The sequence below is a fragment of the Anas acuta genome, chromosome 1, assembly GCF_963932015.1.
Source record: "Anas acuta chromosome 1, bAnaAcu1.1, whole genome shotgun sequence".
NCBI classification, from domain to species: domain Eukaryota; kingdom Metazoa; phylum Chordata; class Aves; order Anseriformes; family Anatidae; genus Anas; species Anas acuta.
The window spans coordinates 26,815,441-26,843,202 of record NC_088979.1 but is presented as its reverse complement, the minus strand read 5'-3'; the positions used below and the strand labels follow the sequence as shown (position 1 = coordinate 26,843,202).

General features: G+C 49.1%; 1 long non-coding RNA gene across 1 annotated transcript; it reads right to left on the bottom strand.

Moving 5' to 3' along the window:
• Window positions 1-338: 338 nt before the first annotated feature.
• On the bottom strand, window positions 339-25,846 carry LOC137852193 (uncharacterized). Its single transcript, XR_011093716.1, has 2 exons — window positions 24,982-25,846; window positions 339-3,205 (listed from the first exon to the last, which is right to left on the bottom strand). It is a non-coding gene; the product is annotated as an uncharacterized lncRNA (long non-coding RNA).
• Between the last annotated feature and the right edge of the window lie 1,916 nt (window positions 25,847-27,762).

The window sequence follows — 27,762 nt, the reverse complement described above, 5'->3', positions numbered from 1 at the left end:
CCTTACACTTCACAGAGAAGCAGTTGGTCAAAAATGTAGGCAAATGCATCTGGAGAAGAATTGTGAGCATGTTGCCTACTGGTTTTGAGGTGTCTGCCAAGTCAGGAGATTAAGTTTTCCCCATCTTTAGTAAAGCAAAATAACTGGTACACAAAATAGTCACAGAGACAATAATTAGGGAACAACAATCCCTAGCTCATTAACTTCAAAATTCAGAGGTAAATGTTAAATCATCAAATCACTTCTATTGAAAAATGGGAACCTTCCAGAGCAGTTTTGCAAAGGGAGGTGCTTGTCTGTTAAGATCCCAGTAAGAAAAACATACAGACTCTGTAAAATACTATTTAAAAATCTGTTTATTAGAGCTAACAATATAAAGAAAAGGGAATATATGAGAGAACAATATATATCTTATATATGAAGAGAACATTATAGATTTTATAGATTTTTGCCCCTCTAGCTGCTGGAAACCCCTAGTTGTGCAGCACTGAATTGCTTCCAATCCACACACAGACCCTGCTAGTAGAAAATATTGCCCCATTTTGATTATTTGAGCTACTACATTATTTTCTTACATGAAAGCAATTTTACACATTTCTACCATCAAGCAAAAAATATGTTTGCATGGGAACTTATTGCTGCACTTTAAGGTAAAGGCAAAGCCAACACAGGTGGTGTAATCATCAGGTCTGAGAGGGAGCTGCCTGCAGACTCCTGTTACCATCACCCACAGTTTGTCTTGTGGGTGAGGGAGATGTGTGGCATGGCACAGGCCCGAAGGTGATGCCATACGCTCAGCACAGCACAGACCTGGGTCTACACAGATTCATTTATTATGTGGATCACTTATATCTTGATGTATAATGGTCTTCTGTTTGGGATCACTACAATCCCCCTGCCTTGATATACATACAATTGACCTTTCTTAAAAGTTACAGACTGAATTAGAGAGCTGTTTGGCTACTACAGAGATTCTCATACCCAAAGCTGTCCCGCAAATAATAATAAACAAAAATAATAACAAGTAAAACAAACACTGGTTGTAACAACATGTGTAGAACAACAATGACATTAGGGCTGGGACCACCAGAGATGTCCTGCCATTCCCTTTGCCCCTTCTTCCGTACGACAGTAATGGTGCAAACTTCACCACGCAGTCCAGTTGCTTGTGTGATGTAGCAGACAGGGAGCTTTGGCGCAGCTGATGGGCAGGGACATCCGGCACTTCGTGTGCGTTGATATACAGCAGGCAGCGAGGTATGGTGGCAGTGTGAGGCTTCACAAAAGGGTTTTACATGAGAAAAACAAATGCATTTTTAGGTACAACCTAGGAATTTAAGTCTCCTCAAATATCATTACTACAACTTCTAGTTCTGCATAGTGACCACTGTCCTTCCCCTACTTTGATTAGCTGGACTAAAGACCTTCTTCCACTTCTGTCTTGTATTTGGCTGACCCATCCATGAAACAGGCACACTGTCTCTTCTCAGAGGTGAGTGGAGGGACTTCCTGAGCCCAGTCAGGACTTAATGGCTCAGGGTTAGGTTGAGTTGCATTTGACAGCCCTATTGGGCTATTTTTTCCTGCAAGGTACTGATTTTCTGGGTGCCTGGCTTTGCCAGCATGGAAATATATCTTTCCCATCTTACAGCATGGGATTGTTGTGCTCTCCATGGATCGCTTTTGCTGTTTTGCTCTCCCACAGTGTCCATGACACTTTCCCATGCCTCCCTGACATCCTCCTGCTCAGTGGGTGCAGTCAGCAGGGTATCACCAGCATAACAAGACAGCCCACACAATCTGGGGACAGGCAGCCCTCCTCCGAGGGCTGAGCCACTGTCCCCTGGCAAGGTGTGGGGCTATGCCCATCTCCCCGAGGCAGCACCAAGGGGTTTCCCAGGAGAAGGCAGGCTGGCCCTGGGACTCCCCAGCACTAGGGATGCCAAAGGAGGCGTGTGCCAAGTAGCTGACAGCAAGCCAGGTACTCACCCCAGCCTCTGACTGCTCTGGCAGGGTGACACAATTCAGAGCAACAGCAGCCCATGGGAGCAGATGTGCTCCAAAGCTGGTTACCAGCGTCCCCACACCAGGACCCAGACAGTTTCTTGACAGGCCAAATAGGGCTATTAAAGGCAAATGTGTCCTCTGCAGCCCCCCTGTTTCTCACAATGGTTTGGTAGTCTGAGAAGAGCACAGCTAACAGAGGCAGCCAGCAGACGCAGCAGTTTGAGCAGCAATGTGTTGCAGGGTCAGGCTGGGATGGAGTTAACCTTCCCCACAGCATCCCATATCGTGCTGTGCTCTGCTCTTGTGGCTAGAACAGCCCTGATATCACAACAACGATCAGTGCAGACACAGCACCAAGGGTGGCTCTCCAGTGCCTACCCTCCCAAAGCCAGTAGGCTGGGGTTGGCAGGAGGTGGGAAGGGGACATTGCTAGGAAACCTGAGCTAACCTGACCAAAAGGATATTCCATACTGTATGATGTCATGCCCAGCAATAAAAGCTGAGGGGGGGACTTTCTATGAAACCATTGATCTTCTGAAACAACCACTATGCATATAGAGGCCTTGCTTCCCAGAAAGTGGCTGGACATTGCCTGCAGTTGGGAAGTACAGGATAATCATTTTCTCCTTTTGCTTCCACATGACATATGCCTTTTTTGTTTCTCTCATTTTTTTTTCCCATTTTTGTTTCCTTTATTTAAACTGTTCTTTGTATCAACACATGAGACATTTATTATCATATTTTTCCCCCTGTTCTCTTGAGCAGAGGGAGTGATGTAGTAGTGTGGTGGACAATAGTTGTCGATCAGTGTGAAACCACCACACAGTGTCTGGGCTCTGGATCTTTGAGACCTTCTTAAGATCTACTTGACCTTCTGGAGATTAGTACAAACCATTTGACACTGTCCCACGTGATATCCTTGTCTCTAAATTGGAGAGACATAGCTTTGACAGATGGACCACTCAGTGGGTAAGGGATTGGCTGGATGGTCGCACTCAAGGAGTTGCAGTCAATGTCTCAACATTCAGGTGGAGACCAGCGATGAGCATTGTTCCTCAGGAGTTGGTACTTGTACCAGTGCTGTTTAACATCTTTGTCGGTGACATGGCTTACATGCACCTTCATCAAGAATGCAGATGACACCAAGCTGTGTGGTGCGGTCGAAACGCTAGAGGGAAGGGATGCCATCCAGACAGACCTGGGCAAGTTTGAGAGATGGGTCTGTGTGAACTTCATGAGGTTCACGCCTTGACGAAGCAATCGTCTCTGGGGCAGATGTGTTCTGTAGAACAGGGGATCAGGACAGGCAGGGCTTTTTTTCCGGCATCGAGGCCACTCGAGGCGGTGGAGGGAGCCACCAGGGCCCGGCAGTCCTCGCTAGGGAGGTTAAAGAGGTGTAGGCAGAGCCAGCAGTGCCCCTCTAGGCTGATGTTCAAAAGCAGCCTAGAGGCTGCTTTATCGACTATCTGGATGAGGAGATCAAGTGCACCCTCAGTAAGTTTGCAGATGACACCAAGTTAGGTGCATGTGTCGATCTGCTCGAGGGTAGGAAAGTTGCGCCAGGGGAGTTTTAGGTTGGATATTGGGAAAAACTTCTTTACTGAGATGGTTGTTAGACATTGGAATGGGCTGCCCAGGGAAATGGTTGAGTCACCATCCCTGGAGGTCTTTAAAAGACGTTTAGATGTAGAGCTGAGTGATATGGTTTAGTAGAGGACTTGTTAGTGTTAGGTCAGAGGTTGGACTAGGTGATCCTGGAGGTCTCTTCCAACCTAGACAATTCTGTGATTCTGTGAAAGGTTCAACAAAGCCAAGTGCAAGGTCCTTCACCTGTGTCAGAGCAGTCCCAAGCACAAATACAGGCTGGGTGGAGCATGGATTGAGAGCAGCCCTGAGAATGACCCAGGGGTGTTGGTTGACAAGAAGCTCAACATGAGCTGGCAACGTGTGCTTGAAGCCCAGAAACCCAACTGCATCCTGGGCTGCATCAAAAGAAGCATGTCCAGCAGGTCAAGGGAGGTGATTCTCCCACTCTGTTCTGCTCTTGTGAAGCCCCACCTGGAATCCTGCATTCAGCTCTGGGGCCCCCAGCACAAGAAGGACATGGACATGGACATTATAGTGAGTCTAGAGGAGGGCCACAAAGATGATTGGAGGGAAGGTGCACCTCTCCTATGAAGATAGACTGAGAGAGTTGGGATTGCTCAGCCTGGAGAACAGAATGTTGTGGGGAAAACCTTATAGCAGCTTTCCAGTACTTAAAGAGGCCTATGGGAAAGCTGGGGAGGGACTCTCAGAGAGTGTAGTGATAGTGTGGTGGTTTTTACCTTGCCCTTCTGGCAACATTAACCCTTCTGCCCAACTATGGGCCTGCATCTCAGCTGTGGAGAAACTGTTCCAGCAGGTCCACCACCTCAAAGAACATATATCTTCCTCCTCACTTAGACAGAGTAGTATTTCAGCTATTAAGAGTCAGCATTTTCCTGCCCAAGGGAAAGAGTACCCAGGACACACACCACATGGCACACTGTGGTTTTATCTGCATGACCACAGGGAAGATATGAGGAAATCGGCTGAGGGCACTGGGCCTGTTCAGCCTGGAGAAGAGGAGGCTGAGGGGAGACCTCATCGCAGTCTACAACTTCCTCGTAAGGGGGTGTCGAGAGGCAGGAGACCTTTTCTCCATTAACACCAGTGACAGGACCCGCGGGAACGGGGTTAAGCTGAGGCAGGGGAAATTTAGGCTTGACATCAGGAGGGGGTTCTTCACAGAGAGGGTGGTTGCACACTGGAACAGGCTCCCCAGGGAAGTGGTCACTGCACCGAGCCTGTCTGAATTTAAGAAGAGATTGGACTGTGCACTTAGTCACATGGTCTGAACTTTTGGGTAGACCTGTGCGGTGTCAAGAGTTGGACTTGATGATCCTTAAGGGTCCCTTCCAACTCAGGATATTCTATGATTCTATGATTCTATGAAATAGGATGGTGAACCTACCTCGACCCTAGACACTTGGATACATGAACTGCAAGGAAATACAGCAGAAAGAAGGAGGTGTCCTAGAAAAATTGCTGTTCCAGTTTCTGTTGGGCAGGACCCCAGAGGGAGTAGAAGGGCTAATGTTTCTCCTGACCTAAATCAACCAGAGGGATATTCCATACCGTATGATATCACACACAGCAATAAAAGGTGGGAAAGGGGAAGGAGAGGGGGGGGCTCTCTTTATGGAAACAACTGTCCTCCTGAACAACCGCTATGCATATTGAGGCCCTTCTTCCTTAGACATGGCCGAACATCGCTTGTTGATGGGAAGTAGAGAGTAATTTATTTTCCTTCACCGTGTTTTTGCACAGCCTTTGCTTATTTTATTTTATTTTTCCCTCTTCTTTTTCTCATTTAATTAAATCATCCTTATCTCAACCCATGAGTTTGTTTGTTTGTTTGTTTTCTTTCCAATATACGTTCTTCTTCCCCTCTTCTTCTAAGGAGGGGGAGTGAGACAGCGGTTGTAATGGAGCTCAGCTGCCCAGAAAGGTAAAAACCACCACAACATGACAAGGGGTAATGGCTTTAAACTAAAAGAGGGTAAGTTTAGGCTGGACATTAGGGAGAAATTCTTCACTCAGAGGGTGGTGAGTCACTGGAACAGGTTGCCCAGAGAAGCTGTGGATGCCCCATCCCTGGAGGTGTTCAAGGCCAGGTTGGATGGGGGGTTGAGCAACCTGGTCTAGTGGGATATGTCCCTGCCTGTGGCAGGGAGGCTAGAACTAGGTGATCTGGTAGGTCAGTACAAGATGGAAATAGTTACTGTAGCAAGTTCAGAGGAGGGCTATGAAGATGATTAGAGGACTGGAACAGCTGTCCTATGAGGACAGGCTGAGAGAACTGGGCCTGTTCAGCCTGGAAAAGAGAAGACTGAAGGAAGACCTCATCAATGTATATAAATACACATTCGATCACAGACAGGACGTGCTAACAGGACCAGCTTGGCGGTTAGCACAGGCAGTTTGTGCGGGGCAGTTCAAGTGGGGCAGGGAGGAGAACCTAGACCTCGCCATGGTGGGCACCCGTTGCAGCGGGCGGTCCGAGGTTGAAACCCAAACGGAGGAGATGCTGCCTCTCTGGGCTCACGTGGACACCCAGGTGGATCCCCTGAGGGGAGAGGTGGCAGTCCAGACAGGTGACTGTGGGGAACTCCGGAATCTGGAGGCCCATCTGGGCCATGACAGAGGAAGGCACCATCACAGGTGCAGGTGTGCCCTGCTTCAGGGACTCCTCGAGCAGGTGGCTGGGCTGCAGTGAGAAATCGGCAGCCTGAGGGAGTCTCTGAAGGTGATTGATAGGAGGGGTCTCCCCACCCCTGCTGTTGCTCGGCAGCCCTCTCCTATGTCCCGACAAGGGGTAGAGGCTGCCCCCGTTGAACACATGCAGAAGAGAGGGCTAGACTGTCTGCAAGAGACAAGGGGCTGGAACCTTGTCTTGGCTAGGAGCAGAAAGAGACGTCTGTCCCCGACACCCATGGTGTCCCTGGGAAATAGATTTGAGGCTCTCAGGGAGGTTGTGGAAGAGGCTGAGGGTCTGGACAGTAGTCCAAACCTGGGAAGCAACCCCAAGAAGAGAGTCAAGATTGGGGGAAGTGCAGAACATAAGGATCAGGGCCGGATGGAGCACCGCATTGTAACCGGTGCCACAAAATAAGAGCGGAGAGTCCTGGTGATTGGGGACCCCTTGCTGAGGGGCACTGAGGCTCCTATCTGCTGCCCAAATAACAGAGCCAGAGAAGTGTGCTGTCTTCCCGGGGCACGTGTCAGAGACGTTAGGAAGGCTCTGCCACGACTCATTAAACCAGAGGACTATTATCCTCTTGTAGTCATTCAAGTTGGATCCCGGGAAGCTGCTATTAGAAAAATGTATATAAATATATGAGGGGTGGGGGACAGAAGGATGCAGCCAACTTCTTCTCAGTGGTTTGTGGGGATAGGACAAGGGGCAATGGCTGCAAGTTAGAGCACAGAAAGTTCTTCACTGACATGCGAAAGAACTTCTTCATGGTGAGGGTGACGGAGCATATGAACAGACTGCCTCAGGAGGTTGTGGAATCTCCTTCTCTGGAGATATTCAAGGCCTGTCTGGATGCCTACCTGGGCAGCCTGCTCTGAGGAACCTGATTTGGCAGGGGGGTTGGACCCGATGATCTTTCGAGGTCCCTTCCAACCCCTACAGTTGATTCTGTCATTCTGTGATTCTGTGATTTCTGTGATCCTGTGAAATATCTGAAGGGGAAGGTGTCAAGAGGATGGAACCATACTCTTTTCAGTTGTGCCCAGTGAGAGGATGAGAGGCAATGGGCACAAACAGAAGTACAGGAGGTTCTGTCTCAATATGAGGGGGCACTTCTTTACTGTGAGGGTGACAGAGCACTGGAAGAGGTTGCTCAGAGAGGTTCCGGAGTCTCCTTCTCTGGATATATTCAAAACTCACCTGGATGTCATCCTGTGCATGTGCTCTAGGAAATCCTGCTTGGCAGGGGGGTTGGACCAGATGACCTTCAGAGGTCCCTCCCAACCTCAGCCATTCTGTGATTCTGTGATTTTGTAATCTTCAAGGTCCCTTCCAATCCAAACCATTCTATGATTCTGTGAAGTGGTTTCCTCGATTTCCTGCATCGAGGCAATTCAAGGCAGCTGAATTAACTGCCAGGAGCCGGCAGCCCAGGATAACCAGGATGGGCACACAGGGTGTGGTGTGGCAGTAGGGCATGGCAGCTTTCCCTTTGATTAAATCATTCTCATCTCAAACCTCAAGCTCTTTGTATTGTATTTTCTCCCCCTTCCTCTTTGAGGAGAGGGGGGAGTGAGAGAGCGGTTGTGGTGGAACTCGGCTGCCCATCTGAGTAAAACCACCACAGTCCTTTTTTGGTGCCCAACATGGGGCTCAAGGGTTGAGATAACAGTAGAATTGATTCAAGTATTTACAACTAACATACTTGCTAGTCACAACATTCGGTTTGCTGTTAATATTTTTCTGGGTGACTATGTTGTATGTAGTGAATTCTCTGTTCTCTTTTTTCCTCTATGTCTGATCGGAGAACATGTTGAAATCTGTGTTTGGTTTCTTTACCGTGCTGTAACATGTTGGCCTTCAGTTTCGTCTGGTACTCAGGCCCTGCACTGTTCTCATTCTGGTCTCATGGAGATTATCTTTTTGGAAATATTAAGAATTACACCACCTTCTTTTTCTCTCCTAGCAGTCAATTTGTGAATAATATCGGGGGTGGTGCCTTCTTCTTCTCTCCCTGTGGGCTAATTGCAGCAGCCTTTGAGTATTTCGGATACCCTTGGTCGGATGTTATCCTTCTATTACTAGTTCTAGTGTTTGTCTTCCTCCCTAAGGTCAAACAATTTATTAAGAATATCATCCAAGGACCTGTCCTGAGACAAAGTAGTTGTGGGTGGCAAGGTGTGTGTGGGGATATGGGCAGGTACCTGTCATGGTTTTCTCCTCCAATGGTTCTTAACTTCACATCTGAACAAGTGCAAAATCCAAGAAAACTGGTACAATGTTTGAAAGACGTATGCCCTGACCCAATACCAGAGAACTCCACCAGCTTGCTGCACTCTGCTGGGGTCTGGCTTACACCTATCAAATGTCAATTAACACTTCCCAGCACCCTCAAAGGGATAGGGAAGTTTCTGAATTTGATGATGAGATAACACACACTGACCACCCCAGAGGACCAACCGTCTATGGTATCAGTCGCCCCTATAGTAAAGACAAAACAATGGAAACGGAAGTCAGATCATTTAGTAAGGGAAGAAGCTCCTCCTAAGGATGAGAGAAAAGAGCAAGAGGCAGGCAGTTCTAAAGCAATGTCATCTTGGCAACATTAGGGAGAAGAGACGGAAATCATAAATGAATCAGAAATCACTCGATCTCTATCCTTGAGTGAGTTGCGAGAAATACGAAAGGACTTCAGTCGTCATCCAGATTAGCACATCCCCACCTGGCTGCTTTGAAACTGGGACACTGGGGCCAATAGCCAACAACTAGAAACCAGTGAAGCCAAGCAGCTGGGATCCCTCTCTAGACAAAGGCTCATTGATAGAGTAATTGGGAGAGAGGCACAGGTTCTCAGCCTCTGGAAGCTGGCAGCTGTGAAAGAAAGGTATCCCCACAAGGAAGATATTGTATATCAAGTAAGCAAGTGGACCACTATGGATAATGTGGTTTAATATGGAGAATTCCCACAGGTCTCCAGCACCTGTGGGAATTAGCTGTGCTGGAGATGATTTATAGTGATTTGAATAATGCCCAGACACCTAAAGACCCTGATGAAGTCCAGTGCACAGCATCTGTTGAGGGATTTTTCAAACAGCAAAGATCCCGTGGCTCGCCACAGCTGAGCAAACCAAGCTACCAGGACAACTATGAGAAGTTCCCATGACAGTGTTCCCACATCGCCCAATTGAGGAATTTAGAGAAATATTGTTGCCAGCCGCTGGCTTGAAGGACAAGGTCTACATGACTGCTAATCACAAGGGGGTTGTTTTCTTGCAGGTGGGGTTGTTTTCTTGTAGTCGTTTGTCTGAGTGCTTTTGACCAATAATCTTGTGTGAGACACTATCCCCCCTGTTAAGTTCACTATAAAAATCAGGCTATTTGGGTAATAAAATGGAGCATGATCTGACCATACTGGTGTCTGTCGTGCTTTCGGCCATTCTTCCTGCAACAAGCATCCATGTGGCGGAAGTTTGTACAGGCTGCACCCTCATTACATGCCAGCACACTGACAGCAATGGACTGGGAGGAGGGGATGGAGCCAACTGTGGATAATGTGTCCAACCAGTTTCATAAATACAAGGAAAATCTCTCTGCCCCAGTACAGGCCTGCATTTCAGCCTTGGAAACACTCTCCCAATGGTTAGAAGAACACATAACTTCCTCCTCACCTAGACGGAAGACTCTTTCAGCCATTAAGTGCCAGCATTCTCTGGCTTAAGCAAGGGAGAATCCGGGATGCACACCACAGGGTAACTTGTGTGGGAATGGTGTCAAGCAGAGGCAGGGGAGGTTTAGGCAAGACATCAGGAAGAGGTTCTTCACCGAGAGGGTGGTCACACACTGGAACAGGCTATGCAGGGAAGGAGTCACTGCACCAAGCCTGTCGGAGTTCAAGAAGCACAGCACAGGCGTCTCCTGTTATGCAGAAGATGGAGGTTCCCACCTCCTGCCAGGCAGCGGGAGGAGACCTAGATCAAGGGGGGGAATGGAGGCAGGTGCCTATTCGGGGTGGTAGGCGAGTCCTCTCTCTGCCCACCTCACCTTCTCATCTACCCTTAAATAATCGATATGAAGGACTAGAACAAGACAATCTGAATGACAAAGTAGATAAAAACCCGTCCCAGTTGGAGGGGGCGCCTAAGACAAGGGGACCTACACATCACATTGCCACATCATCCTTCAAAAAAGAAAGAAGGGCTATTGTTATGGGGGGCTCCCTTATGAAAGGGACAGAGGGACCGATATGCTGACCGGACCCAACCCGCAGAGAAGTCTGTTGCCTCCCTGGGGCTCGGGTAAGAGACTTTGCCAAGAAAGTCAAGCGCCTGGTACGGCCCACTGACTACTACCCGCTACTGGTCTTTCAGGCTGGTAGCGATGAAGTAGCAACGAGAAGTCCGAAGGCGATCAAAAGAGACTTTAGGGATTTGGGGTGACTACTTAGAGGATCAGGCGCGCAGGTTGTGTTTGCCTCTGTCCTTCCGATAGGGGGGATCGAAGCTGAAAGGCGTGCTGTTCACATAAACTCGTGGCTTCGAGACTGGTGTGACCGGCAGAACTTTGGGTTCTTTGATCACGGGAAGGTCTATGCTACACCAGGCCTGATGGCACTGGATGGGATGTGCCTCTCTCGGAGAGGGGTAAGGATCTTTGGTCAGGAGTTGGCAGGGCTGATAGATAGGGCTTTAAACTAGAGTTGAAGGGGGAAGGGGCTAAAACCAGGCACGCCGGTGAAGACCTAAGGGATGGTACGCTAGAATCAGAGGGGCTGTGTGCCACTGAGGTCCTTCGGTCAGATCCACAAGGTGCTGAGTGTAAGGAGACGCACCTGAAGTGCTTCTACACGAACGCATGCAGTATGAGGAATAAAATGGATGAGCTAGAAGTCCTGGCCCAGTCCCGCAACTACGACATCATCGGCATAAGCGAAACCTGGTGGGATGAGTCCTGTGACTGGGGTGTTGCGATAGATGGTTACAGGCTCTTCAGGAGGGACAGGCAGGGTAGGCGAGGTGGTGGGGTGGCGATGTATGTGAAGCGGGCTGGACTGTGTGGAACTTCAGGTCGGCAATGGCAAAGTTGAGAGCCTCTGGGTAAGGATCAAGGGACGAACGAATAAAGGGGATGTTGTTGTGGGAGTCTATTACAGACCACCTGGCCAGGACGATAGCGCCGATAAATTATTCTTTACAGAACTAAGAGAGGCCTCGAGATTAACTCCCCTTGTCCTTATGGGGGACTTCAACTTGCCAGACGTTAAGTGGGAGTGCCACATGGCTGACACGAGCAAGTTCCGGAGATTCATGAAGCACCTAGATGATAACTTCTTGGTGCAGGTGCTAACGGAGCCAACTAGGAAAGGTGCCCTCCTAGACCTGTTGCTAGAAAACAGAGAGGGTCTGGTGGGAGATGTGGTGATTGGTGGCCGCCTTGGTCATAGCGACCATGAAGTGGTTGAGTTCAAAATTTACGGTGACAGAAGGAAAAGTGCCACCAAAACCTCATCCCTAGATATGGGGAAAGCGGACTTCAGGCTGCTCAGGGAACTAGTCAGCAAGGTCCCCTGGGAAACTGCTCTTGAAGGCCTCGATGTCCACCAGTGCTGGTCATTCTTTAAGCGATGCCTCCTAGAAGCACAAGATCAGGCAATTCCTAAATATCACAAGTCAGGCAGGCAGGGCAGGAGGCCGGCGTGGCTGACCAGGAACATTCTAATGGAGATTAGGCGGAAACAGAGAGTGTTTCGCTACTGGAAGGAGGGCCAGGTGTCATGGAAAGAATACAGAGATGCTGTTCGTGTTTGTAGGGAGAAAATTTGTGTGGCCAAAGCACACCTAGAGTTGAAGCTGGCTGTGTCTGTGAGAGAAAATAAAAAGTTTTTTTTTAGATATGTGAATGGAAAAAGGAGAACTAAAGAATACACAGGGCCGCTCCTTGATAGGGAAGGTCTCCTCACAGACAATGACATAGGCAAAGCAGAGACACCGATTTTCAAGAAGGGTCAGAAAGAAGACCCTAGCAATTACAGGCCTGTCAGTCTCACGTCAGTGCCTGGTAAAATCATGGAGAAGATGGTTCTCGAACTTATTGAGGCGCACCTGGGGGACAAAGCAGTCATTGGTCCCAGCCAGCATGGGTTTGTGAAGGGTAGGTCCTGCCTAACTAACCTGATTTCCTTTTATGATAAGATCACCCGTATGGTGGACCAAGGGAAACCAGCTGATGTGATTTTTTTGGACTTCAGCAAGGCTTTTGACACAGTTTCCCATAGGATCCTACTGGACAAAATGTCCACCATACAGCTAAATAAAAACATCGTACGATGGGTGAGCAATTGGCTAACGGGAAGGGCCCAAAGGGTTATGGTGAATGGGGCTGCGTCAGGCTGGTGGGCGGTCACGAGTGGGGTCCCTCAAGGCTCCATTTTAGGGCCGGTACTTTTCAATATTTTTATAAATGATCTGGATGTAGGAATAGAAGTTTTTTTGAGCAAGTTTGCTGATGACACCAAACTTGGAGGAGTTGTGGACTCGAATGAGGGTGGAAAGGCCTTGCAGAGGGATCTGGATAGGTTGGAGAGATGGGCGATCACCAACCGCATGAAGTTCAATAAGAGCAAGTGCCGGGTCCTGCACCTGGGACGGGGAAACCCTGGCTGCAAGTACAGACTGGGCGATGAGACGCTGGAGAGCAGCCTAGAAGAGAGGGATCTGGGGGTTGTGGTAGACAGCAAGTTGAATATGAGCCAGCAGTGTGCCCTGGCAGCCAGGAGGGCCAACCGTGTCCTGGGGTGCATCAAGCACAGCATCGCTAGTAGGTCAAGGGAGGTGATTGTCCCGCTCTACTCTGCGCTGGTGAGGCCTCACCTCGAGTACTGTGTGCAGTTCTGAGCACCACAGTATAAAAAGGACATGAAACTGTTGGAGAGTGTCCAGAGGAGGGCTACGAAGATGGTGAAAGGCCTGGAGGGGAAGACGTACGAGGAGCGGCTGAGGTCACTGGGCCTGTTCAGCCTGGAGAAGAGGAGGCTAAGGGGAGACCTCATCGCAGTCTACAACTTCCTCGTAAGGGGGTGTCGAGAGGCAGGAGACCTTTTCTCCATTAACACCAGCGACAGGACCCGCGGGAACGGGGTTAAGCTGAGGCAGGGGAAATTTAGGCTTGACATCAGGAGGGGGTTCTTCACAGAGAGAGTGGTTGCACACTGGAACAGGCTCCCCAGGGAAGTGGTCACTGCACCGAGCCTGTCTGAATTTAAGAAGAGATTGGACTGTGCACTTAGTCACATGGTCTGAACTTTTGGGTAGACCTGTGCAGTGTCAAGAGTTGGACTTGATGATCCTTAAGGGTCCCTTCCAACTCAGGATATTCTATTCTATGAAGTGTTTGGACTGTGCAAACATGGTCACACATGTCAAACGTGCAGTCACATGGTCTAAAATTTTGTGTATACCTGTGTGGTGCCAGGAGTTGAACTCGATGATCCTTATGGGTCCCTTCCAACTTGGGATATTCTATGATTCTATGATTCTGTAATAGCTTAGTGGATAGTATTGGTGTTAGGAGGATGGTTGGACTAGATAATCTTGTAGGTCCTTTCCAACCTTGTGTTTCTATGATTCTATGATTCTCTCTACAGCTACCTGAAAGGAAGTTGTGGGGATCTTGGGGTCAGCCTCTTCTCGCAGGTAACTAGCAATAGGACTAGAGGGAACAGCCTCCAGTTGCACGAGGGGAGGTTTAGGTTGGAAATTAGGATGCATTTCTTCTCAGAAAGAGCAGTAAGGCACAGGAATGGGTTGTCCAGGTAGGTGGTGAAGTCACCGTGCTGGGGAGTGTTCATGGAAAAGTTGGACGTGGCGCTTAGGGACATGGTTTAGTGGGCAACATTGGTAGTAGGGTGATGGCTGGACCAGGTGATCCTGAAGGTCTCTTCCAGCCTTAGTTATTCTATGATTCTATGACTGTGGGAGACAATAAAAGGGGCTTTTTAAAAAATGTGAACAGAAAAAGGAGGACCAGAGAAAACACGGGTCCACTACTTGATGGGGATGATCTATGACTTGGTTGTCATCACTATGACTTGGTTGCCATCACTGAAACATGGTGGGACCACTCCCATGACCGGAGTGCTGCAACGACTGGCTATAGGCTCTTCAGAAGGGACAGGCAGCACAGATGGGGTGGTGGTGTGGCTCTCTATATTAAAGATTGTTTTGATGTTGTGGAACTTGAGACAGGGAATGATAAGGTTGAGTCCCTATGGATTAGGATCAGCAGGTAGGCCAACAAGGTAAGCATCCTGCTGGGGGTCTGTTACAGACTGCCAAACCAGGATGAGGAGGCGGATGAGGAGTTCTGCAGGCAGCTGGCAGAAGTTGTGAAATCGTCAGCACTTATTCTCATGGGGCACTTCAACTTCTCAGACATATCCTGGAAATACAATACAGCTCAGAGGAAGCACTTTGTGATGTTTCTGGAGAGTATGGAAGATAGTTTCCTGACGCAGCTGGTTATTGAGCCTACCAGGGGTGGTGCCCCGCTAGACCTTCTGTTCACAAACAGAAAGGGACTGGAGGGAGATGTGGTGGTCGGAAGCTGTCTTGGGCAGAGTGTCCATGAAATGGTGGAGTTCTCCATTCTTGGTGAGGCCAGGAAGGGGACCAGTAAAACCACTGTATTGGATTTCTGGAGGGCTGGCTTTGAGCTGCTCAGGACACTGGATGGCAGAGTCCCTTGGGAGGCAATTCTGAAGGGCAGAGGAGTCCAGGAAGGTTGGGCACTCTTCAAGAAGGGAACCTTAATGGCACAGGAGCGGTCTGTCCCCACGTGTCCAAAGACAAGCCAGCATGGAATAAGACTGGCCTAGCTGAACAGAGAATTGTGGCTAGAGCTTAAGAATAAAAAGAGGGTTTATAATCTTTGGAAAAACTAAGGTGCTTAAGATAAAAACTAAGGTGAACTTAGATATGTTTTAATGGAGGACTTGTTAGTGTTAGGTCAGAGGTTAGACTAGGTGATCTTGGAGGTCTCTTCCAACCTAGACAATTCTGTGATTTTGTGATATTCTATGATTCTATGATTCCATACCATCGAACTCTTAACAATAAAGCCATGAGGAATGTAAACAAGTTAGAAGGAAAAAAGTGGTGATTCACAAGACACCTTGCTGTCTCAAACTTCTTTTTCTCCAACCGTTAAGATATGGAAGTTGCTAAATGTTTGCTGTTGCTGGGCAACGTTGTTAACCAATGAATAGTTAGTGGGAAAATACTGCTTGTAGAGCTAATGGTATGAGAAGGGAGCCTGTCCTCAATAAAGTGGTTGAAGTTATTGATCCTTAAACTTACCCAGGTGTCTGTGTGGTCATTACGGCACATGTCAGGACTCTGAACCTCAAGGAGAGTGTGAGAGGAGTGGATTCCGTCCCACTGTGAAAGTGGAACAAGTTCAGGACTGCCTAATGAAATTGGATGTGTATAAGTCCATGGGGTCAAATGGTATACATTCCAGGGTGCTGAGAGAGATGGCTGATGTGGTTGCTGAGCCACTCTCCATCATATTTGAAAAATGGTGGTTGTCGGTTGAAGTCCCTGGTGACTGGAAAAAGAGAAACATTACAATTTTTAAGAAAGGGAGAAAGGAAGACCAGGGGAACTACAGGCTTACATAAATTTGCAGATGACACCATGCTGAGCAGTGTAGTTGATACAATAGAGGGAAGGGATGCCATCCAGAAGGACTTGGACAGGCTGGAGAAGTGGGACCATGAGAACATAATGAGGTTCAACAAGGCCAAGTGCAAGGTGTTGCACTTGGGCTGGGGCAACTCCAGGTATTTATATAGACTGGGAGAAGAAGAACTTGAGAACAGCTTTGCAGAGAAGAACTTGGGGGTCCTGCTGGACGAGAAGCTGGACACGAGGCAGCAGTGTGCGCTTGCAGCTCGGAAGGCCAAATATGTCTTGGGCTGCATTAGAAAAGGGGTGGCCAGCAGGGAGAGGGAGGTGATTGTCCCCCTCTACTCTGCTCTTGTGAGAACCCACCTGGAATATTATGTGCAGGCCTGGGGCCTTCAGCACAAGAAGGATGTGGAGCTCTTGGAACAGGTCCAGAGGAGGGACACCAATATGATCAGAGGGCTGGAGCACCTCTCCTGTGAAGAAAGGTTGAGGGAACTGCGCTTGTTTAGCTTGGAAAAGAGAAGGCTCCAGGGAGACCTCATTGCAGCCTTCTAGTACTTAAAGGGAGTGTATAAACAGAATGAAGAACACCTGCTTACATGTGCTGATAGTGATAGGACAAAGGGAAATGGTTTTAAACTAAGGCAGGGGAGATTTATGTTAGACATTAGGAGGAAGTTTTTCACTCAGAGGGTGGTGAGGCAGTGGAACAGGTTGCCCAGAGAGGTTGTGGATGCCCCATCCCTGGAGGCTACTGTGGTGGCTGGCAACCCTGCCCAGAGCAGGGGGGTTGAAACTAGATGATCTTTAAGGTTGAATGAATGATGAACGAGGTGGGTGCCCTGATGACAGAAGATACAGAGAAGGCAGAGGTACTGAATGCCTTCTTGGTCTCTGTCTATACTGCCAGAGTCTGCCCTGAGGAACCCTCCCCTCTCCCCCCACCCCCACCCCGAGGCCCCAGAGGAAGTCAGAATAAAGGAGTTTGCCTTGGTTGATGAGTACTGGGTTAAGGACCGATTAAGCAAGCTGGACATCTGTAAATATGGGGTTACTAACTCAAGAGAGGTTCTCCTTCTCCCCTACTCTGCCCTGGTGAGACCCCATCTGATCCGACTGCTACGCCATGGGCCCCTCTGCTGCTACAGCCATCAAAGGCCTTTGTTGTTCCGCCCCCTGGTGAGCTGAACGTTCCTTTTGACCCAGGCCTATTGGCCTTAAAAAGGAGATGGATATGGTTTTCTTTGATCCGGGAAGAACGGGATACATAAGGCCTGAAGACCGAGTTGCTTGACAACTTAAAGCAAGACATATTGTTCAAAGGGAATGGAAAATGGAGACTTGTAGGTAATCAAGAAAAGGAGTGCAAAATGGGGACTGTTGAGTCGTGGAACTTGGAGAATTGTTTGTTACCTTTTCTGATCGTACGTATGTATAGGTGTACTCAAGTTTAGTAAGTCATGGAACTTAGAGGATTGTTTGTTATCTTTCCTGATTGTACGTATGTATAGGCATACTTGCGTTTAGTATGTAAAGCAATGTTCTGTATATTTAGAATGTTTGATGTTTTTGTGTGCGTGTTGGTGGAGTGTAGACTCCCTGCACGCCCAATGCTGTTTACTTGCCTTTTATACCTTTTAGAAATATTTGTTTTATAAATATTACAAAATTCAGATTGAGTTGAGACCTCATTTATAACAATAAATACGTAGAATGTGATGGTCAGGAGGATGGAGCCAGTCTCTTCTCAGTGACATCTTGCCGAGGCAATCAGCTGCGGGGCAGATGCGTTCTGCAGCAGAGCGGGGGATCGGGACAGGCAGGGCTAATTTTTCCGGCATCGAGCCTACTTGAGGGAGCTGCCAGGACCCAGCAGCCCTCGTGAGGGAGGCTGACAAGGCGCAGGCAGAGCCAGCAGCGCCCCTCCCCTTGGCCATTCAAAAGCAGCCCCTAGGGAGCAGGAGCGACCAGGAGTGTAGTGACCAGGGTGGGCAAACAGAGTGGCACGGCAGTTAGCAAGGCAGGGCGGGCAAACAGGGTGAGCAGGGAGGGCAGAGCGTTCCCCCCCGGCCCATACGAAAACCTCCTGTAACGACAGTCAGTCACTAGTGGCGTCCCCCAGGGCTCGGTGCTGGGGCCGGTCCTCTTTAACATATTCATCAATGATCTGGATGACGGCATTGAGTGCACCCTCAGTAAGTTTGCAGATGACACCAAGCTAGGTGCGTGTGTCGATCTGCTCGAGGGTAGGAAGGCTCTGCAGGAGGATCTGGATAGGCTGCACCGATGGGCTGAGGTCAACTGTATGAAGTTCAACAAGGCCAAGTGCCGGGTCCTGCACCTGGGACGCAATAACCCCAAGCAGAACTACAGGCTGGGAGAGGAATGGTTGGAGAGCTGCCAGGCAGAGAAGGACCTGGGAGTGATGGTGGACAGTCGGCTGAATATGAGCCAGCAGTGTGCTCAGGTGGCCAAGAAGGCCAACGGCATCCTGGCTTGTATCAGAAACACTGTGACCAGCAAGGCTAGGGAGGTGATCGTCCCCCTGTACTCGGCTCTGGTGAGGCCGCACCTCGAGTACTGTGTTCAGTTTTGGGCCCCTCGCTACAAGAAGGACATCGAGGTGCTTGAGCGGGTCCAAAGAAGGGCGACGAAGCTGGTGAGGGGCCTGGAGAACAAGTCCTATGAGGAGCGGCTGAAGGAGCTGGGCTTGTTCAGCCTAGAGAAGAGGAGGCTCAGGGGTGACCTTATTGCTCTGTATAAGTACATTAAAGGAGGCTGTAGCGAGGTGGGGGTTGGCCTGTTCTCCCATGTGCCTGGTGACAGGACGAGGGGGAATGGGCTAAAGTTACGCCAGGGGAGTTTTAGGTTAGATGTTAGGAAGAATTTCTTTACTGAAAGGGTTGTTAGGCACTGGAACGGGCTGCCCAGGGAGGTGGTGGAGTCACCATCCCTGGAAGTCTTCAAAAGACGTTTAGATGTAGAACTTAGGGATATGGTTTAGTGGGGACTGTTAGTGTTAGGTCAGAGGTTGGACTCGATGATCTTGAGGTCTCTTCCAACCTAGAAATTCTGTGTGATTCTGTGTCTGTGTGACAGTCTCCCATTAGCTAGGCTACAATGGTCTCCACCAGGCATGGTGCTCTCTCCAGGAAGACGGTACACACCCAGACCGACTGCCCATCCAAAAATGCAGCAGTTCAGGTCACTGGATGCACGCGGCAGTTAGCGCAGCAGTTCGCGCAGGCAGGGTGAGCAGGCAGGGCGGAGAGCAACCCCTGCCCACATGAACACCTCTTAACGACAGCCGTTAGCTAGGTGATAATGGTCTTCACCAGGCACGGTGTGCTCTGCAGGAGGTCGGTACACACCCAGACCGACTGCCCGTCAAAGAATGCACCGGTTCAGGTCACAGGATGCAGGGAGTGTCAGAGCCTGCTGCTGCCATCGGCGGGAGGCAGAGACACTGCGTGCGTGAGGTACGAGCAGGTGGATGACCTGATCCGCATGGTGGCGGAGCTCAAGGAGGAGGTGGAGAGGTTGAGGGCCATCAGGGAGTGTGAGCGGGAGATAGACTTCTGGAGCAACTCCCTGCAGGGCCGCAAGGAGAGGTATCGAGGTGAGACACCCCAAATGGGGGTGGACCCCCTGCCCTGTCACCGTCGGGCAGAGGGAGGGGATCTGGGAGTTGAGGAGGAGTGGAAACAGGTCCCTGCTTGACATCGCAGGCAATGCCCTCCCTTTCCGGCCCCACCTTCCCAGGTGCCCTTACGAAACAGGTTTGAGGCCCTGGAGCTTGACAGACCAGTAATGAGAAAGAGGTAGCAAGTGTTCCCAGGAGGATGCCTAGGGCGAGGAGGTCAACTCCACGCATCAGGACTGCCTCCACCAAGAAAGAAAGAAGGGTGATTGTCGTGGGAGACTCTATCCTTAGGGGAACAGAGAGCCCTATTTGTCGGCCTGACCCTACCCGTAGGGAAGTCTGCTGCCTCCCTGGGGCCAGGGTCAGGGATGTTGCCAGGAAGCTCCCCAACCTGGTACGCCCCTCTGATTATTATCCTCTCCTGATAGTCCAGGCAGGCAGTGATGACATTGATGACAGAAGCCTGAAGGCTATCAAAAGAGACTTTAGGGGGCTGGGACGGTTAGTGGACGGAGCGGGAGTGCAGGTAGTATTTTCGTCCATCCCTACGTTGTCAGGGAGGGGTACGGAGAGGACAAGGAAAGCCCACCTGTTAAACACGTGGCTCCGGGGCTGGTGCCTACGCAGAAATCTTGGGTTTTTCGACCATGGGGCAGTTTACTCAGCACCTGGCCTGATGGCCGCAGACGGGTCCCTATCTTTTAGGGGAAAAAGGATCCTGGGCCAGGAGCTGGCGGGGCTCATTGATAGGGCTTTAAACTAGGTAAGAAGGGGGATGGGGCTGAAGCAAGGATTGTTGGGGCTGTGCCAGGGGGAACAATGGTAAGGCTGGGGGATAAGGCAATGGCCCAGCTGACGTGCATCTACACTAATGCACGCAGCATGGGTAACAAACAGGAGGAGCTGGAAGCCATCGTGCAGCAGGCAGGCTACGACTTGGTTGCCATCACGGAGACGTGGTGGGACCACTCTCATGACTGGAGTGCTGCAATGACTGGCTATAAGCTCTTCAGAAGGGACAGGCAGCACAGAAGGGGTGGTGGTGTGGCTCTCTATATTAGAGAATCTTTTGATGTTGTGGAACTTGAGACTGGGAATGATAAGGTTGAGTCTCTTTGGGTTAGGATTGGTGGGAAGGCCAACAAGGCAAGCATCCTGCTGGGGGTCTGTTATAGACCGCCGAACCAGGATGAGGAGATGGATGAGGAGTTCTACAGGCAGCTGTCAGAAGTTGCGAAATCTTCAGCGCTTGTTTTCATGGGGGACTTCAACTTCCCAGACATATCCTGAAACACAACACAGCCCAGAGAAAGCAATCTAGGAGGTTTCTGGAGAGCATGGAAGATAGCTTCCTGACGCAGCTGGACACTGAGCTGACCATGGGAGGTGCCCCACTAGACCTTCTGTTCACAAACAGAAAGGGACTGGTGGGAGATGTGGTGGTCGGAAGCTGTCTTGGGCAGAGTGACCACGAAATGGTGGAGTTGCAGGTAACAATCAGACTGTTTAGCTCAATTAAGCAAAAATCATGGGGCGTCAAGCCAAGTCAGATAAGGGAAGAAACATTACCACCACATAGAGTGAAAAGTCACTAGAAATTTCAACGATAACAGGCTGGCAACAGAGCAAGTGCTAGGTCCTTATGTTGGGTCTTCCTAGGATGGAGTCACCGTTCCCTGCAGCAGCCCACACAGTGCTGTGCTCTGTACTCGTAGCTAGAACAGCACTGGTATCACTCCAGTGTTGTGTCTATTGCTGAATAATACTGACACTGCATCTGGACTCCCTCCAAGCCCCCAAGAGCCAGCAGGCGGGGGGTGGGCAAGTGATAGGGAGGGGACATCACCAGGGCAGCTGACCTAAACCAACCAAAGGGAAATTCCATAACACCTGATGTCACACTGTCCTGGTTTCAGCTAGCACAGAGTTAATTATCCTTCAAGTAGCTGGTAGGGTGCTATGTGTTGGATTAGGATGAGAAGAGTGTTGATAACATGCTGATGTTTTAATTGTTTCAGAACAGTGCTTACACTAAGCCAGAGACTTTTCAGCTTCTCGCTCTGTCCTGCCAGTGGGCAGGCTGGGGGTGCAGCAGGAGCTGGGGGGGGACAGCTGACCCAAACTGGCCAAAGGGGTATTCCATACCATCTGACGTCATGCTAAACAATATATAGGGGTGGCTGGCCAGGGTGGGGGCAGCTGCTTGGGGATAAGCTGGACATCGGTCAGCGGGTAGTCAGCAATTGCGTTGCACATCAGTTGTTTCATACACATTATTATTATTATTATCCTGTCTTAGTAAACTGTCTCTATTTCAACCCACAGGCTTAATTTTCCTGTTTCTCTCCCCCATCCCAGAGAGGGAGGGAGGAGGGTGAGTGAACGGCTGTGTGGTGCTTAGCTGCTGGCTGGGTTAAACCACAACAGTCCTTTTGGCACCCAACGTGAGGCACAAAAGGTTGACATAACAACAGATCTGACCAGAGTGTGTTAAACTAAAATTGGTGTAAGTATTAGGAAGAAATTCTTCAGTATAAGGGTAACGAGGCCCTGGCACAGGTTGCCCAGAGAAGCTGTGGATGCCCCATCCCTGGAGGTGTTCAAGGCCAGGCTGGATGGGGCCCTGGCAAACCTGATCTAATGGGTGGCATCCCTACCTATGGCAGGGAGGTTGGAGTTAGATGATCTCTAAGGTCCCTTCCAACCCAAGCCATTCTGTGACTCTATATGATGTCATGCTCTGCAATAGAAGCTGGGGGAAAAAGGAGAAGGGAGGAAACACTTGTTATGAAGCTGTTTGTTTTCTACATACACTGAGGCCCTGTCTCCCAGGCAGTATCTGAACATAGCCTGCTGGTGGGAAGTAGAGAGTACTTTTTTCTTCTTTTCATTGCAACCTTTGCTATTCTTTCATTAAGCTACTCCTATCTCAAACCTGCAAGTTTTTTCCTCCATCCTATTCATCCCCCCATCCCCCCCACCTCCCATCCTGCTGAGCAGAGGGACCTGAGAGAGTGTTTGGTGGTTAGCTGCCTACCAAAACAACAGGCTGGAGAAATGGTCTGACAAGAACCTCAGTTCTGTTGTACAACAGAACTGAGTACAACAAGGAGAAAGCAAAGTTCACCTGGGGAGAAACAACCCCGGGCACCAGTACATGCTGGCAGCTGCCCAGCTGGAAAGTGGCTTGTTGGAATAGGATCTGGGGTCCTGGTGGACACCAAGCTGAACGTGAGTGCTCTTGTTGCAAAGAAGGCTAATGGTACTCTGGGCTGCATTAGGTGGAGTGTTGCCAGCAGGTTGAGGGTTGTGATCCTTCTCCTCTGAGCCACACCTTAGATGAGGAGGGGACTGGGGAGTCTCTCACAGGAGGAAAGGCTGAGAGGGATGAGACTGTTCAGAAAGAGAAGAGAAGGCAAAGGGATAGCTCTTCAGTGTATACCAGTATCTGAAAGGAGGACACCCCTAAGCTTCTGTGGTATCCAGTGACCAGACAAGAGACAATGTCCACAGACTGAACCTCCTGAACCTCCTCCCCACTGCTAGTGCCCAGCCCCGGCTCAGGTAAAGCTGACGTGGGCACACTCAGAGTTACCCTGTCCCACCATGTGGGCAGTTTTAATAGCCCTGGCTGCCAGGACAGATCACAGAATCATAGAAGATCCTGAGGTGGAAGGGACTGTGGGAACAAAAATGTTGTTTTTGCACCAGAATTGGTAACATAAGCACAGAAAGTACCAGACATGCTGCTTCTTGGGAATGCTCAATGTATGGGAGGCAGGAGGAGAAGAAAGACAAGTACTAAATCTATATTCAAAAGAAAAGCATTTACTGGGTGTATGTGACCATGTAAGAAAGAGGGTTTTTTTTTAGAGATGTTACATTCTTTAGAGGGAAGGAATGTGGCATTGATATGCTTCAGAAAGCTTACCAGAAAACCTTGAAAAATGCAGGTAACAATCAGACTGTTTAGCTCAATTAAGCAAAAATCATGGGGTGTCAAGCCAAGTCAGATAAGGGAAGAAACATTACCACCTCACAGAGTGAAAAGTCACTAGAAATTTGAACGATAACAGGCTGGCAACTGAAAGCCATGTATTATCTGTAAAGCATCGGATAGATTGTGACCCTGGACCATGCAATCAATAGGGAAACAGGGCAGGGTCCCAGTCGAGAAATAAATTATATAAACTGTGTTATGGAACTAGTAGGTGCGCTCCTGCTTGCAGGATACCCGCCATTGCAATTGCGAATAAAAAAGTACTACTTCACTGAGATCATCACTGAGCCTACGTTATTGGCCACAGAGTGTTTCTCACAGGGACCCAGGGCAATCATTGAAACCAACTCCTGACCCTGCACGGGACAACATATATCTAACCTTATATCTAACAACATTGTCCAAATGTTTCTTGAACACCGACAGACTTGATGCCGTGACAACACTCCCCCTCCCCCAGGAAACCTGTTCCAGTGCTTGATCACCCTCTCAGCAAGCTGATGTCCAACCTCACCTTCAGCATCCCCCCCCAACAGACTCCTCCAGTCTGCTCTTCCACCCTGCCACCCCAAAATGCGTGAATATTTGCCTGCTCATTATTGGGGTAGCAGGGTGGATTTCTGTGAATTAGGGCCACCTCTGCCCCCGTGCCCAGCCGAGCCACAACCCATTGCGTATTTTGCCAGCTCAGCTGTATTACACGCAGAGGGGAGTGTGCAGGCACCGATCCCCCGCAGTGTGTGGGGGGAGCAGACCAAATGGCTGAGCTGTGCAGGAGAGGGGCCGCCGCCTCCCCAGCCTGGTTTGCAGGGGGCCACACAGAGGGGGAATGAAGGAAGCCGCACACCCCGCAGGTGGCTCCATGCCCCCCGTCACCCCAGCAATCACCGGCGGCCAGAGAGGCCTGCTGCAGCCACACACATCCCTCGACCCCACCGCCCACCCCGCATCCCCCGAGGCCTCCATCCCACTGCCCCCCATGTCCCGCACTCCCCACTGCTCGCTGCCCACCGCTGCTGTGGGGCCACCCGGCCTGGCCTCCCCTGACCCCACGTTTCCTGAGGCACGTTAATGTTTCGGCAGTGAGGTGATCTGACAATATCTCGCTTTCCCAGACCTCTGTGACAGCCACCTGGGCTAGAGGCCTGGTGGCTGCCACCAGCCCAGCGTGCGGGCCAGCCAGGCACCCCCTCTCCCTTTGCATCCTTTCTCCACAAAATCTTTTTGCGCTGGGACCTGCCTGTTGCACCGGGTGCTTTGGGCCAGTTATACTCCCAGTAAGAAAAGCAGCCGGGCTTTGTAACATATCTGAAATGCTAGGTATCAAAGCTAACAGTAACAAGAAAGAGAAAATTTTAGTAAATCTTACGTCCCTTCAGATGTCAGGACCCCTGAGTTGTGCAGCACCGGGCAGGCCTCCCCTCCACGCGCAGCATGCTGTGCAGACACCGTCGGTAGAAGAGGTTACCTCGGTGAGCTCATTCAAGCTCATATAGGATTTCTTACAAGAAAACAGCTCTATTCATCATTTCTTCTGTCAAACACAGAGGATGTTCTCATGAGAACTCAGCGCGCTTTTAGATAAAGGCAAGGCCATGCAGGTGGTGCAATCGCCAGGTCGGAGTGGGAGCTGCCTGCAGGCTCCTGTTATCATCACCCTGCTGAGTTTGTCCTGCGGCTGAGGGAGATGTGCAGCACGGCACAGGCCTGAAGGTGATGCTATACGTGCAGCAAAGACTTGTGCCTACTCAGGTTCACTGTTATGTGGATCCTTGATGTACAATGGTCTTTCGATCAGGATCACTGCAGGGGCCCATAAAAGCAGCTGGAGATCTCCATCAGTCTGGATGTATTTTGAAAGAGACTCACATTAAGAGCAGTTGTTCTCTGTAGAGAGGGGCTCAGGATATTAGTAAGGAATGTGCTGCTCATGTTGATAAGGTAACAGTCTGCTGTAATGAGCTCCTACACTGACATTTTGACAGTAGAGATGGATGGATCAATCCATCCATTTTATTATTTAAGGAAAAGGGATTGTACATACAGGCTGTATGAAAACCAGCCAGCAAGTTTTACTGTTCAAAATGTTAGCTGGTGCTTAACTGGAACTTGATCAATACCTGTCATGAAAGAGTCTTTGGCTTAATAGGCTGTATCCAGCTTCAAAATGAAAGAATCACTGAGATCTATCAGCTCCATACAGTATCTTCTTCCAGAGGATTTTAGTTACAAGACATTCTTTGATAACAAGATTACTATAGTCTATTAAATCCAGTAAAATCTATTATAAACTCCAGAATGACACTGAAGTTTATCAAAATTTTCCAGTGGCTACATAACAATTTTCTTCATTTATTAACAACAAGAACTGCTCTGTCTTCTAATTTTCTTCTCCATTGATATTCCTTATTTTAATTGTCTTGCCATTTCACTAGTTGCCTAGTCAAAGCTAATTTCTCTAATGAACGGAGCTGTAGCTGAGTCACTTGTGTAGCATTAGAGCTAATTTGAAGTTCCCCTGTGAAGGTCAGGGGCTGACACCCAGGCCTCTCTGGGGAGCAGACCTCACTCAGCACTGCTTTTACGTCCCCCACCTCCTCCTGTCCCTCAGGACCTTGGGATGCTAAAGTTGACTTACGCAGAGCTCTTCTGCAAACACGAGCAAGCTAATTCATTTATAACGTAAGAGAAATAAACAAGGAAAGCTAAGGAAAACTTTTGAAGGGAAGTTCATGAATCGTTCTTACTCCATATAGCAATATGCAAAGCTATTGCTTTCAGAAGACAGCAAACACGACCTCTTACTTCATCAGCGTTGTGCTCAAAGAAGGATCTTTTTGACTGTTCTGCTACCCTTGAAGTAAACATGACAGAAATTGTCATTCCCCTTGTCAGTCAGAAGGACCATCTGGCACTACATTAGAACAGTTTTCTATTAAATTCACCAGCATGCTAATTATAGGATGACTAGCGAATGGTTAAACTGCCAGATGCTATGAAGATATATCACTGTCTCTTTACGTGGTTAGGCAAACGTTTAATTAAACCTGCAGCTGCTCTGCCTGCTTTACCTACTAACATATCTAAAATGCATTCACCTGTGGGAAGGAGGGAGCTGTTGTTGTCTTTTGAGAAGAAAAACAGCTTAAACCCAACTTTGCTGAAACATACAGCCTGCATACATGTGATTTAATTACACGTACTGGTAATTTCAGCAAAACAAGTTGCAGACACTTTCACTTCAGTTCTCTGGATCGTGCTCCTTAACTCTTTAATAATTTTTTACCACCCTACCTAGCTTGGAAGGCTGGGATTTCCTCAGAGGCTTCAGCAAAGCCAGAATAGAAATGACAATGTACAGCCAGGGTTAAAAGGATGTCTAACACATAATCTCACTGCTGCTTCTGATTTTGTAATCCCTGAATACATAGAAATATGCCACAGTCTTTCCCTTTTCCACATTCTAAGGAGTCTTTCATTCAGAAAGAAAATTACTGAAATTACTGAAAGTAGTGAGTTTCCAACATGAAACAATAAGATATCTTGGGCCCGGAGTGTTTAACAGTCCTGTGAAGAATCACAGAAATGCTGAAGGACAGAGCCCCACGGTTTTGTTACATTTGGTACATGGCCTTGGCTGAAGCCTGCAGAGGAGGATTTTCAAAGAATGTAGAACTCCTTAATTCTGGAAGGTGTTTGTACTTGGCTCTACTTGGTATTGTAAGATCTGAAGGTCACATCTGTAAAAAGGGGACTTAGGGATCTAGCTAAAGTCTGGTCTTCTCTCAGTCACATTTCCACTACCCTTACATTTTTAGGGTTTTCGTACTGGGTTTCAGAAGGGTACTTTGTTAATGCCTAGTACTGGGCCTCTAGTTTACTGGGGCTTTTACAGTCCATCCCAAGGTACAGCCACTGAGGTGACAAAAGATGCAGGTGGGCAACAAGCCCAGATTCAGCCACAAAGCTTAAGACCCCTGAGTCAGGAGTTTTGCTGGGTAGGCAGCATCCTCGGCTGGGCAGGGCCTGTTGTTCTCTGTTGATTGCAGAAGGTGCTTTGTGAAACTACCTGAATTGTGCTGGACTGCTGCATGGAGACCTTATCTTGGAGGTCTACAAGCACTTTCACAGACAATTTGCGAGCACAGGA